The sequence below is a fragment of the Schistocerca serialis genome, chromosome 4 (genome assembly GCF_023864345.2).
Source record: "Schistocerca serialis cubense isolate TAMUIC-IGC-003099 chromosome 4, iqSchSeri2.2, whole genome shotgun sequence".
NCBI classification, from domain to species: Eukaryota; Metazoa; Arthropoda; class Insecta; order Orthoptera; family Acrididae; genus Schistocerca; species Schistocerca serialis.
This window is the reverse complement of record NC_064641.1, coordinates 358675418-358691004: the sequence shown is the minus strand read 5'-3', so window position 1 is coordinate 358691004 and position 15587 is coordinate 358675418.

Here is a 15587-nt window from a genome sequence, read left to right as displayed (position 1 = left end):
TGTTTGTATAAAGCGTTTATTTTGCATTTTGTTTACGACCTTCCACTAAGGAAGGGATTCTATTTGTGTTTATCTGCTATGCATAGTAACTAACAGTTCTTGATAAAACTTTACGTAGTTTTCGTGTTAGATTTCTTAGTGTTTTCTTGATCGTTTAGAACAGAAAGCGCCCTAAAACCGTCATTTGTTTGTTTCGCGGCCGTTAGCCACTAGTCACTTGAATCAGCAGTTGTCTTGTGACAGCCAGAGCGAGAGCACCAGCAGCAGCGAGTACTGTTTGTATAAAGCGTTTTTGTACTTATTTGCTGCGCTTAGCTTTTAAATAGTTTTTCTGGGAAAACCTAGCGTAGTTTTCGCGTCTCGTATTTCAGTGAGTGTTTCTTGATTATCAGAGTAGCTCATCAGAAGATTATCTTGGGAATTTGTCACCGTATAGAGTAGGGTAAACAGTCATGTGTAGGGACTGTGGTTGTTGTGAGCGGACGCAAGGAGAATTGGCCACTCTTCGGGGGCGGGTGGAGGCTTTGTCTGTTAGGCTCATCGAGCTCGAGGCGCAGGCGTCGGCTCGTAGTGGCGTTGGGGCAACTGTGGTGAGACCTATGCCTACTTCGGTGGCCTTGGAATCACTTGGAACCCCTGATGTCGCAGCGTCTTCCGGCAGTGAGCATCTTACCGGTCAGCCATCACTCCAGGGTGAATGGCGGACAGTGGTGGGCTCGCGCGTGCCTGGCCGAAAGGCGAAGGTGGGATCTGGCCGCGTGGCAGCTGCCTTGCCCCTTTCCAACAGGTACGGGGTGCTTCCTAGTGGTGATGACATCGTTTCCGAGCCACCACAGGATGCCTCGCCTGTTGGGCCAGTGGCCGATTCTCCGGCAAGGTCCCGACAGTCACAGAGGGCGGGCCTATTAGTTATAGGGAGCTCCAACGTTAGGCGGGTTATGGAGCCCCTCAGGAAAATAGCGGGTAGGTCGGGGAAGAATGCCAGTGTGCACTCGGTGTGCTTGCCGGGGGGTCTCGTCCGTAATGTGGAGGAGGCCCTTCCGGCAGCTATTGAACGCACTGGGTGTGACCGGCTGCAGATAGTAGCACATGTCGGAACGAATGACGCCTGCCGCTTGGGTTCTGAGGCCATCCTTGGTTCCTTCCGGCGGCTGGCTGATTTGGTGAAGACAACCAGCATCGCACGCGGAGTGCAAGCTGAGCTTAATATCTGCAGCATAGTGCCCAGAGTCGATCGCGGTCCTCTGGTTTGGAGCCGTGTGGAGGGTCTAAACCAGAGGCTCAGACGACTCTGCGACTATAATGGTTGCAAATTCATCGACCTCCGTTATTGGGAGGAGAACTGTAGGGCCCCCCTAGACAGGTCAGGCGTGCACTACACACCGGAAGCAGCTACTAGGGTAGCAGAGTACGTGTGGCGTGCACACGGGGGTTTTTTAGGTTAGAGGGACCCCCCCTTGGGCGAAACGATAAAATACCTGACAGCTTACCAGAGAGGACATTATCATCGTTGATAAAGAACGTCCGTCCTCAGAGACCAAAAACAGGAAAAGTTAACGTAATATTGGTAAACTGCAGGAGTATCCAGGGCAAGGTTCCTGAATTAGTATCTATTATTGAAGGAAATAGTGCGCATATAGTATTAGGAACGGAAAGTTGGTTAAAACCGGAAGTGAACAGTAACGAAATCCTAGACACAGAATGGAATATATACCGCAAGGATAGGATAAACGCCAATGGTGGAGGAGTATTTATAGCAGTAAAGAATTCAATAATATCCAGTGAAGTTATTAGCGAATGCGAATGTGAAATAATCTGGGTTAAGTATCAAAGGTGGGTCAGATATGATAGTCGGATGCTTCTATAGACCACCTGCATCAGCAACCGTAGTAGTTGAGCGCCTCAGAGAGAACCTGCAGAACGTCGTGAAGAAGTTTCGTGATCATACTATTGTAATAGGGGGAGACTTCAATCTACCAGGTATAGAATGGGATAGTCACACAATCAGAACTGGAGCCAGGGACAGAGACTCTTGTGACATTATCCTGACTGCCTTGTCCGAGAATTACTTCGAGCAGATAGTTAGAGAACCAACTCGTGAAGCTAACGTTTTAGACCTCATAGCAACAAATAGACCGGAACTTTTCGACTCCGTGAATGTAGAAGAGGGTATCAGTGATCATAAGTCAGTGGTTGCATCAATGACTACAAGTGTAATAAGAAATGCCAAGAAAGGAAGGAAAATATATTTGCTTAACAAGAGTGATAGGGCACAAATCGCAGAATATCTGGGTGACCACCATCAAACGTTCATTTCTGAGGAAGAGGATGTGGAACAAAAATGGAAAAAATTCAGAAACATCGTCCAGTACGCCTTAGATAAGTTCGTACCGACTAAGGTCCAAAGCGAGGGGAAAGATCCACCGTGGTATAACAATCATGTACGAAAGGTACTACGGAAACAAAGAAAGCTTCATCATAGGTTTAAGAGTAGTCGAATCATAGCTGATAAGGAAAAGCTGAACGAAGCGAAAAAGAGCGTAAAGAGAGCAATGAGAGAAGCATTCAACGAATTCGAACATAAAACATTGGCAAACAATCTAAACAAGAACCCTAAAAAGTTTTGGTCATATGTAAAATCGGTAAGCGGATCTAAATCCCCTATTCAGTCACTCGTTGACCACGATGGCACCGAAACAGAGGACGACCGAAGAAAGGCAGAAATACTGAATTCAGTGTTCCGAAACTGTTTCACTGCGGAAAATCGTAACACGGTCCCTGACTTCAGCCGTCGCACGGACGCCAAAATGGAAAATATTGAAATAAACGATATCGGAATTGAAAAACAACTGCTATCACTTAGTAGCGGAAAAGCATCCGGACCAGACGAGATACCCTTAAGATTCTACAGTGATTATGCTAAAGAACTTGCCCCCTTTCTATCAGCAATTTATCATAGATCGCTGGAAGAACGTAAAGTACCTAGCGACTGGAAGAAAGCGCAGGTCGTTCCCATTTTCAAGAAGGGTCATAAATCAGATGCGAATAATTATAGGCCTATTTCGCTTACGTCAATCTGTTGTAGAATAATGGAACATGTTTTGTGTTCTCGTATTATGACGTTCTTAGATAATACAAATCTCCTTCATCATAACCAACATGGATTCCGCAAACAGAGATCATGTGAAACTCAGCTCGCCCTATTTGCCCAAGAAATTCACAGTGCCGTAGACACTGGCGAGCAGATTGATGCCGTATTCCTGGACTTCAGGAAGGCATTTGATACGGTTCCGCACTTACGTTTAGTGAAAAAAATACGAGCTTACGGAATATCGGACCAGGTTTGTGATTGGATTCAGGATTTCCTAGAAGAAAGAACACAACATGTCATTCTTAACGGTTCAAAATCTGCAGATGTAGAGGTAATTTCGGGAGTACCGCAGGGAAGCGTGATAGGACCTTTATTGTCTACAATATACATAAATGACTTAGTTGACAACATCGGTAGCTCCGTGAGGCTATTTGCAGATGACACGGTTGTCTACAAGAAAGTAGCAACATCAGAAGACTCGTACGTACTCCAGGAGGACCTGCAGAGGATTAATGCATGGTGCGACAGCTGGCAGCTTTCCCTAAACGTAGATAAATGTAATATAATGCGCATACATAGGGGCAGAAATCCATTCCAGTACGATTATGCCATAGGTGGTAAATCATTGGAAGCGGTAACGACCGTAAAATACTTAGGAGTTACTATCCGGAGCGATCTGAAGTGGAATGATCACATAAAACAAATAGTGGGAAAAGCAGGCGCCAGGTTGAGATTCATAGGAAGAATTCTAAGAAAATGTGACTCATCGACGAAAGAAGTAGCTTACAAAACGCTTGTTCGTCCGATTCTTGAGTATTGCTCATCAGTATGGGACCCTTACCAGGTTGGATTAATAGAAGAGATAGACATGATCCAGCGAAAAGCAGCGCGATTCGTCATGGGGACATTTAGTCAGCGCGAGAGCGTTACGGAGATGCTGAACAAGCTCCAGTGGCGGACACTTCAAGAAAGGCGTTACGCAATACGGAGAGGTTTATTATCGAAATTACGAGAGAGCACATTCCGGGAAGAGATGGGCAACATATTACTACCGCCCACATATATCTCGCGTAATGATCACAACGAAAAGATCCGAGAAATTAGAGCAAATACGGAGACTTACAAGCAGTCGTTCTTCCCACGCACAATTCGTGAATGGAACAGGGAAGGGGGGATCAGATAGTGGTACAATAAGTACCCTCCGCCACACACCGTAAGGTGGCTCGCGGAGTATAGATGTAGATGTAGATGTAAATTTTGGCTGTACAAACTTTACAGCATCTCTGGGATTTATTACTAATGTTAAAAAGGCGTTTAGGATAACATCAGTCCGTGTAATTCAGATACAAACACGAAAAGTAATGACGAAGTAGAAACGATTCAAAGAGCTGAAACATTTGTTGCTGAAGTCAATGCGAAAAACAAATAGTAAACATGCATACGGGTTCTGTAAGGAACTGTGATGACAGTTCAGCTGTCGGTGCAACATGCAGCTACACGATCGATGTTGCTATATCAGTAGACGGACGATTGGCAGACTAACTTTATACACGATTCCAAGAACCAAATCGAAAGTCTGTGGCCCACGAGTCAACGTAAAAAGAAAAATGGTGCCCACAAAATGTCTTTGAAGATGCTTGTGGGAACGACAAGATGATGAAAGATCGTCTGAGACGTCTTTCTTTCTGTCAGTTTTGAATCAACATTTGCCGACAAAGTCACTAGTACCCCGTGACTCCTGATCTGGACACAAAGATTAACAAGTACTGCTGGAAGCCTCTCGAGGAAAAACTGCAGTTTTAAAAATTATTCCACGTAAAACTACAAAATATGCACAACCTCTGGACGTGTATTTCTTCGGGCAATACAAAATATATGCAAAGATGATAACAGACTTTCTTAAACTACATTCCAGGAACATGCAGCCAAAACTGCATGACAAATTCTTTGTCACAGAAATGCATTCTGTCATTTATATTCAATTATCTGTGGAAACAAGAAGACCAAAACTTCTTTATCCATGGAAGAACGCTGGCTACGATATTGTCGAAGCTGTGAATAACTACCAAAGTGTTACTGATGTGGTCTTTAAACCGATATTACAGAATGTTGCTACCTACGTAGCAAAATAACCTATGATGGACGGAACATGGAAGACACGAAAAGCAGACTAGTACTGGCAAAAAGGGCATCCCTGGCAAAGAGAAGTTTTTAGTGTCAAACATAGGCCTTAACTTAAGGAAGAAATTTCCTAGAATGTACAGTTAGACTACAGCACTGTAGAGCAGTGGATCATGCATTGCAGGAAAACCGGAACAGAAGAGAATCGAAGCATTTGAGATGTGGTGCTACAGAACAATGTTGATAAGCTATGGAATGATGTTCTCCGCAGAATCGGCGAGGAAAGTAATATATGGGAAACACTGACAAGAAGAGGGGACAGCGTGATAGGGAATTCGTAAAGACATCAGGGAATAACTTCCATGGTACTAAAGGGAGATGTCGGGAATACAAACTGTAAAGGAAGACAGAGATTAGAATATATTCAGCAAATAATTGTGACGTAGATTGCAAGTACTATTGGGCCACAGGGAGTTTGGCACAGGAGAGGAACTCGTAGCGGGTCGCATCAAATCAGTCAAAAGACCTATGCCTCAAAAAGAAGAAAGAAAAGAATGTGGGACTTGGCAATAAATGGAAGTGACAGAAGTGGGAGCCGTAGAAGGAAAAGCGTTTAGAAGAAATAACATTTTTGGTGCGAGTCGGATGAGGCAAGACCCATTTGTGATAGCGTTGTTTCTACATTGCGGTTGGCGCAGCGTAAAAAGTACAGAACATTAAGCCACGGGTCATGGAGTGGCGTCATTCACGAAAAAATATTTTTTTAATTTGCAGTTTTTACGTTACTTCCCCTGTAAATAAACGGAAGTAATCCTCAATGTATTGTATATATTTCTCTCATAAAAGGCATGAAAGGAAAGACAAAGGAAAATATGTACTCATCGTCCTTTCAAAATCCACTCTGACTCAAAGAAGTGAATAAAAACAGCGTTCTCGGTCTAACAACATTTGGCGCATGGTTTTCGTGACCCGAATCATTCGTCCCTATGTCATTCACAGGAATCGAAACACATTCAAATACCTTTGAGATATGCTGCTGCCGCAGTTATTGGACAGCATCCCACTGGACATAATGCAATCAGTGTGGTACTAAAATGACGTATGTCCTTCCCATTCCGCACATGTAATGACGGACGCTATTAAGAGAGCATTTGGAGAACACTGGAACAGCCATTCACGAAATACGTAATGGTGTGCATACTCACCAAACTTAAGACTTCTATACTTTTATGTACGGCGAAAATTAAAACAGGAGGTCTATTTAGAAACATCGATGACTCCAGAATTCATCAATTGCATTATAACACGTGCCTGTGCTGACATTAACTCTTGATGAAATTCAATATGCAGCATTGTTTCTGCGGAATCACTTTATAGCTTCTAGCAACGCTCAAGACCAACATCACGAATACTTGGTATGACGCAGCGATCACAAATACACAAACCGTACCTGAGTTGCGTGTTTGTTTACATTTAGTATAATAGGATAGGCGTTTGTGGAACCTCTTCTCTTGACGATGGGACAGGAGTTTGCGTCCCTGTTATTTTGATACTATTTGATCAAGTGCCATACATTTTATGTCGTTGCAGTTATCTCAGAAGTTTCTTTCAAAAGCCACAGAGAAAAGTATATATGTTCCATTACAAAAAAAGGAAGTCAGTGTCGTAATTCGGCGACTATGAACGATAAAAGTTATTTGCTAACTAACTTGGAAAATTGCGCTCCTCGATATATTTATTCATTCTGGATATATTTGTGGAGGCTTTTCTTAGCTGCCTCACCCTGTATAGACAATGCAGGAGTTTTTTTTGTCCAGGTATTCTAAAACATAAATAATTATTTTTGTTTCCAGATATTTGGTCTCTCGTGTTGGACAAGTCTCAAAGGAACAATATCATGTCCTCATGCAACTTCAGAATGTGTCATAAAGATCCGGCCGCTGTGGCCGAGCGGTTCTAGGCGCTTCAGTCCGGAACCGCGCTGCTGCTACGGTCGCAAGTTCGAATCCTGCCTCGAGCATGGATGTGTGTGATTTCCTTAGGTTAGTTAGGTTTACGTAGTTCGAAAGCTAGGGGACTGATGACCTTAGATGTTAAGTCCCAAAGTGCTTAGAGCCATTTGAACCATTTTGACATAAAGAGAAGGTAAATAAAAATTTTGCCCTCTGTTACTAATGTAACTCATTGCCATAACCCCATTCGCACGCCCTCTCTATCCCACCTTCTCATTTTCTCTTCCCCCCTTTTTAGTCCTCTCATTATTTAATTCATGCCCTCTTCCCCTACCTGTCTTCTTTTTTAATTTACCTATGTTCCACGCCATTTAACTTAGATACAGCAATGTAGTACAAAATCTTCCCTCTACTTCAATTACCGATTGAGTGCTTCTTCGAATGCCATGCTTTCTTCCACTTTTTCTTACCAAAAGCAACATCCTTGTACGGTGCGAATTGAATCTTATTGATTTCGTACTCAGTTTAGCTTATTCTACCTTCGTGACAGCAAAACGTTGCAGCAATGTATCATTTGCAGCTATCTTCTTTGAACAAAAAATATCTCGTGTTTGACTGTGTGCTGCGCAAGAATAATCACACGACATCTTTTCTTACTCTTAATAACTATATCATTGAAAATATCATCAACATCATAAACCTTCTGATCAGCAGTCTTGTTGGCCTCATCATTGGTCTTGTAAGAATTAGTTTTCTCTTTCTTCTCTTCCTCCTCCTGAGCAGACGGTGCCACAAAATGTGGCGACGAACCTGCGTCTTCTAAAATAAAATATTGCATTACTGTGTCTCGACACCATCGTAAACTTTTTAATGCTCAATAGCTTCCTGTGTATCCTCCATGGTATCAGCAAAAAAATTAATGCCTGCCGTTCCACTCTGCACGACACAAAAACCAGTGGCACACGTACTACACCGTACATCTGGCCCAGGCTCCATGGCCTCCAAATAACAGCTATTATCACACAATGGAGTAGATACTACTTCATCCAAATCAGTCACCCATGTTTCTGATCACACACTCGTTTACTTCAGTACAGCACACACTTCGCCTGGTGCTATACTTACTGTAGACGCCACGATTTCTTATATTATTGATGCTGATAATTCTGCATTAGTCTTGTTAAATTCTACAACGCTGGAGTGGAGAGCAGCTACGATGGCGGGTGAGGGCCGGATGCGCAGATGCATGCGTAAGTGTACCACGTGACTCACAGCCAATCGAGCGCCAGTGACATCGTTGTCTTCGTTCTGTGTGGGTCGTGCTGTGTTCGGAAGTTCCAACTGTTTATTTCAGTCATAGTGTTCCGTGCTGAGTGCTGACTGCCTTCATAGTGTTCATTATGAGCGATGGTAAGCAATCTCGCCAAGTGCTACACAAACAGCAAGAGGAATAGTGTCTTGTATGTACCAATACTTTAAGAGACAATCTTACGCTGAATCCAAGCCGGCACAAGGCGCGGATCGCACCGTTACCAAATACCAAGAGCAGACAGCTGAAGCCTGTGGTGGTTTTTGGTTTGAGGACCGTTCAGAGAATATCCAGCCAAGCTAAGACGTCTATGCAAGCCTGCGGCTCAGCTGTTTTCAAGTCACCAGGGAAGCAGCACAACCGCAAAAAAGAAGTGGGTGAGCTGGACGATTTCGCGAAAACCGTTTTGCGGAGCGTAGTGTTCAGCACGTATGTTGAAGGCGAGTATCCAACAGCAGAGAAACTAGTTTCGCGTATGAAAGAAGCTGAAAATTTTAATGGAAGCAAATGGACCATGTTAAGGATACTGAAAGACGTGGGGTTCAGGTATTATTAACGGAAAGAAGCTATACTGAAGCTGCAAGGACTGTGTTTTTGGTAACAATGCACGAGATCAGAGAAGCTGGCACATCTCGAACGTATTACTTAGATGAAACTTGCAGAATGAAATTTTCACTCGGCAGCGGAGTGTGCGCAAATATGAAACTTCCTGGAAGTTTAAAACTGTGTGCCGGACCGAGATTCGAACTCGGGACCTTTGCCTTTCGCGGGCAAGTGCTCTACTATCTTTTTTTTTCTTTATTAAAACAATCATATAAACACATAAGCACAAAAAATTAAGTACTGGAACTGTTTCAACACGAATTGTATCCTATAATAGACTGAAGAACACATTTCAATACAGTGCCATATAGTGCCATTTGTAAGCTTACAAAACAGAACAAAAATATTAAACTGACAAGAGCATCTTCAGTCCAGACAGAGATGTAGAACCAAAACGCAAATATATATATATATATATATATATATATATATATATATATATATATATATATATATATATATATAAAATTTACTGTCTTAATTACAATTCCAGTTCTGTCAATTGATTCAAAACCGTCCAAACTCTTCACAGAAAGTCATTTTTTTAATTTACCTATGTTCCCCGCCATTTAACTTAGATACAGCAATGTGGTTTTTGTGTTTATTATACCCAGAGTCTGAAGAATCGCTTTCTCTGTGGCTTAGACTACAATTAATACTGATAAAGCTTTCAATGATGAAGGCTCTCTTTGGCTTATTTATAATTATGGTGCAGCTTATCGCAGTATCCCCATGTCAGTTTCTTGTATCCTAGCTGTTAATTCATGTCACTTACCTACGATCATGTATTGATATAGAGTTGCACTCTTTGGCGCGGTTTTAAATGTTTGCCAGTGTTTGCAACCACATACATTATGTGAAGGCCTTGTATGACTAGTGATTATGGTTGATTTTAGACTATTTAACATCTCAGTATTATGGGTTTTTTATTTGTAATCTGTTATTGGCCCCTGAATGTTTGGCTAGTGGCATACTTACATTGTTAAGATACTACATAAGTTACTGCAAGTTCTTCGCCTGTGTTACTGCCTGTTTGGTGTAATTTCTCAAAATTGCAATAATTATATTATTTCGACCGTTCTTTGCTCGTTGACAAGATTCTATCAACACAGATGAGGTTACAGTTCTTGCTTTGTTGTATTTACAACTTGTATACCGTATTTTAGAGACCAATAATCGCACTTTCTGCTTCTTAAAATTGTGTTCAAAAATTCAGGTGCGTCCCATACAAGAAATTAATATAAAAATGTCCAGTGCTTAACTTTAAATTCCCGCCGGTCTTAAAAATATTCGAACCACGAGGGACCTGTTTCTATCTGGCAACATTGGATTCAACTGGCACCAGCAGTGCACCGGTGTGACTAAGACGAGTTGCGGGGATTCACAGGCTTGCTAACACTGTCTGTCTCCGTCCCGTCCACCCATCACAAACCCGGAACACCGTCTAGCCTATGACGCATCACTGCAGTCCACGGTGGCAGGGAACTTGAACTGTGATTTGTGTTATCGGTAACAATATTTTTGTTAGTACCTAGTTTCGTAATGGAAAAAAATTAAATGTATTCACATGGTGCAGCCTTTAAATTGAAAGTAACAGTTTATGCAGAAGAACATGGAAACAGAGCAGCTGAGTGGCATTTAGGTCTTGCACCAACAGAAAAAACCATTCGCGATTAGCGGGCTAGTAAGGAAGAACTGAAAAAAAATGAGGAAGACTAAATGCGAAAACAGAGCACTGAATACAAAACGGCCAAATCTAGAAGATGACGTACTGAAATGGATTCAAGGACACTGGCAAAATGGCGCTGGAATTAATACAGAAATAATTCAAATACTCGTTCGTAAGCTAGCATTACAATGGAACTTAAGACGAGGGGTGGAGCTGGTAGGTGCTACAGGTTTATGAAGCGTCATGGACTTAGCATGCCAACCAAAACCGAAATTCAGGAACTGGCGAAAGAGTGTGAAGCGAAAGTATTGTCTTTCCATAGCTTTATCATTCAATACCGAAAGAAAACCAGAGTGGAACTAAGCCCAATGGCGAATATGGACGGAACTCCTCTGATATTTGAGGTGCCTCGTAAGAGAACTGTTGCCATGAAAGATGCTAAAGCTGTACTATAAAAATAAGTGGACATGCAAAAGGCAATAAGCAGTTGTCCTTTCACGTTATGCTAAAGGCACTAAAATTAATCGAATGATCGTTTTCAAGCGCAAAACTATGCCAAAACCTTCTTAAAAATCGCCAGGTGTTGCTCACGTGCATGACAAGCGTACGATGAGCGAGGCTGATATGAAATTGTGGATTAACAAAGTGTGGGAGAAAATGAAAAGTGCTTTACTGATGATGAGTTCTATTCTTGTGCTGGATCAGTCGAGTAGTCATCTGAAAAATTCTGTGAAACAGAAATTGAGGCAGGTAATACAGAGCTTGCCGTTATTCTGGGCGGACTTATTTCGTAATTGCAACCTCCTGATGTCTCGATAAATAAACTATTTAAAGTGTAAATGAGAGGGGAATGGAACAAGTGTATGACAGATAAAACCCAACATGAATTCGCGCCGAAAGGAGCTTTAAAACAACCAGTGAATAAAACAGTGGTGGTCTAGAGTAAGAGAAGAATTATTGTTAAATTATTCAAGAAGTGCGGCATAAGAAATGTTTTCGATGATAGGGAAGACCATCCTATGAAGACGTCAGTGATGACGACGAAGAGGCAGAAGAAGAGGAAGAAGAAGAAGAAAGTTCAGATGATAATTTTCAGTGATTTTCTAAGTCAGTTTGGTTATAAAAACTAAGAATTTTTTTAATCTGGCTTTGCAGTCTGGTAATAAAAATTTTAAAATGTTATTTTTTTTAATGTTGCTTAAAAATTAAGGTGCATCTTATAGTCCGTAGGGTCTTACAGTCTGTAAAATACGGTACGGTATGAGACAACTTATGTCGTTGTTTTACTATTTTATGTTAAGATGTCATTCACAAATATGTGTTTTCGACCATGTAAAATATTTTCCTGTTAGTGAAGATATGTGATTGTAATTTAATTGCTGTGTTTGATGTATCTGACGAACCGCGCGACCGCTACGGTCGCAGGTTCGAATCCTGCCTCAGGCATGCGTGTGTGTGATGTCCTTAGGTTAGTTAGGTTTAAGTAGTTCTAAGTTCTAGGGGACTGATGACCTGAGATGTTAAGTCCCATAGTGCTCAGAGCCATTTGAACCATTTGCACGTATTTGACGCTTCTGTGCTTTCTGATGCAGTTGTGGTCTTTATTTTAGTATAATGTACTTCCTTTGTTTTCGGATTGCATTTCCTTAGGATTCTTGTAAGGAATCTCAGTCTGGCATCTGCTTTACCGACGATTAATTTTATATGGTCATTCCATTTTAAATCACTCCTAATGCCTACTCCCAAATAATTTATGGAATTAACTGGTTCCAGTTGCTGACCTGCTATATTGTAGCTAAATGATAAAGGATCTTTCTTTCTATTTACTCACAGCACTTTATTCTTGTCTACATTGAGATTCAATTGTCATTCCCTGCACCATGCGTCAATTCCTTGCAGATCCTCCTGCATTTCAGTACAACTTTCCATTGTTACTACCTCTCGATATACTACAGCATCATCCGCAAAAAGCTTCAGTGAACTTCCGATGTTATCCACAAGGTGATTCATGTATATTGTGAATAACAACGGTCCTACACGACACTCCTCTGCGGCACACCTGAAATCTCTCTTACTTCGGAAGACTTCTCTCCATTGAGAATGACATGCTGCATTCATCATTCGCATTATGAATTTCTTTATGGAAACATATTTTTAAAAGAAGCTACTGTAGAGGCCGGCGCTGGCAGATCTCTATGGTGGGTGATCGAACAGGGTTGTCAGGAGGCCAGTGTTTCACCACCCTGGAGTTGGTAGCAGTGGAGCGAGAAGTCGTACGCCGTATCGTCATGAAAACATCGTTGTTAAAGATACATTTATTGCTAAACGTACTATTTTTTTTAATTTAGTGGGTTTTGGGACCTGCCTATACAGCCATCTCAACTTTAGGATGTCAAAATGACGCTATGTAAGTGAGGACAACGCAACATCCAGTCCCTGAGCATAGAAAAACTCTCATCCGGCTGGAAATCGAGCTCGGATCCCTACGGTTAGCAGTCCGCCGTACTGACCGGAGAGCCACCGAGGCGAACCGTCAACAAACTTCAGCAGTCATGACAAAGCTGAGAGAGGCCAAAGCCACCAGGACGAAAGGTGTTCACAGCCGGCGAAGAGGTGCAGCCATCAGCAGGCGGCGCGGCAGCTAACAGCGTCACACGATCGATCGAACAGCTCACTGCAGCAGTGGGTGGCAGCCACAATGCAGACCAGAGTCAGCATGGTTTCTGAGGACGGGGAGCTCCTGGGCGCGCAATTACGTGTGGATCCAGTGTTGACGATACGGCCCACAGCAGCAGCGTCTGTCCCCGCAAGCAAAGATGTGCAGCAACGAGTTGCCTCCATGGACGTTGGCGGCTGAGCGGCTGCACGGTACGAGCCTTGAACTGGGGACTTCCAGGATAGGAGGCCAGCATTGATTGACGTACCCGCAGGTGGTCCACTAGTCAGAGGACGCTAAGTCAGCAGGACTGGATTCAGTGCAAATAGCTGAATAGCAGCTGTCAATGACAGAGTCAAGAAGTGGTGAGTTGTTGAACCATATAGACTCGTAGACAAGTAGATTGTCATAAGGTCCCTCTCGGAGCTGGTGGCTGGCAGACTGACTAGAAATGAATAGTATTTAAACGAGCTTGGGCAGCCTTGTTTACATTGTTTCTATTACCTTAGCCATACCAGAACCATACCATGTCATGGAGGCAGTACTTATCATATCGGCAGGTATGCCCTGTTGTAACTTCGCCTAGCAAACCCAAATTGACCCGCTTCCGGGACATCTTGCATTAGCCGTGGAAGGTGTATCAGTTTCCCTTTGCCGTGCCCAGTAAATTTTATTTGTGGCACATTTCTTCATCCTCCTTCAGTAGATTCGGCCCATCAGTTACAGCTCTCGTCAGCTTGTAACGGTATATCCTTCACTAACATTACTTTTCCTCAAAGTAGTAGTCGATACCAGTATTATTTTTCGAATGTTGGACAGGTAAATATGATCTCAGTTGCTTTTCAGAAAACTTTGATATAATTTTAGAAACAGTGTGTTATATCTCAAGTTAAAATTCATGAAAAGGAATTAAGTTATAAATTATTTTAGTTTCGATGTTATAATCGATAAGTACTAGTTCTGAATGTACAGTTAAATTAACTTAAATCTCTATTTTTAATTACTCAATCCTGTACCGTTTACTACGTTTATATCTGGATTCATTTATAAAATAATAATCAAAATTAATAATGTAACGAAAACCAGTAGGATTTGATTTGTTAAGAAAAATTGTAAAGCCTTTGGAAGATTGTTATTTCCGCATAGTGAGGGAGTCGTAAGCTTCCCTCTAATGTAATCGGACGTATTTTTCTATAATAGGTGCGAACAATGTAATTTAGGCTTTGTTAATGTGAAAAATCAAAATACTGTATGATATACAAAAATATGAGAAATTCAGTGGAAAAAATATTTACGTAAGAAATTGTGCAACGACAATTTTCCGATTTATTTGGTTCGATCCAACCGTGAAGACCTGATGTTAGGTTTCAGCTTCAAGAATCAGACCCTAGGCAAGAAGAACCGGAGCCATCTCAACATGACAAGCTACATAAACTTGTAAATGTATTATAATATTCGCTCCTTTCTAATCTTCAGAAAAGACTCTGCTTATTATTACTTAGACTGGGGATTGTTTAATGTGGACAATGCGTGGAAAGAGGAAGGAGGGGGGAGATTATAAGCTGTACAATACCTCGATACATATTTTACAAGCTGATGATTACATGCAGTATTTTGGTTCTCTCCTTTACTCTAGTTCTGCTCAAACCAAGATGTTTATTAGACGTTCCTTAATTTTAAACTCTATTTCTTACGTTTAAACCACTGCATTTCTTTCCTTCACTACAGTAACATGATTCCACTGAACCTTCACTTACAGACTAGTGCAATAACATCAGCAAATTCTTCCTTCTCGGCAAATTCCTCAACAGTCACCTAACAGTAAACAGTCCATCTCAAACTCATCTCATAGTTAGCATTTCCATTTATCAGGCGGCCTCTTATCTAATTCTTACTTAAATAAGTATTATTTAAATAACGTGTTATGTGAGTAAATACAGAAAGAACTAAAAATAATACTGCAAAACTCTTTGCCTCTTAACAAAACATCCTACGCAGTCGTCTTTAGCATTAAATGATCCTACTCCTGTGATATCTCCTGCTTAACACGTCTTTTCGGTGGTTCCTCTACTTGCAGCTTTGGCACATCATCCAAAACATTCTCTTTGAAACAAAAGTTACACCTACGTTTTCTCAGAAAGCACGTCCTTAAAACTATGCTCATAAAAAACTACATAGGTACTACC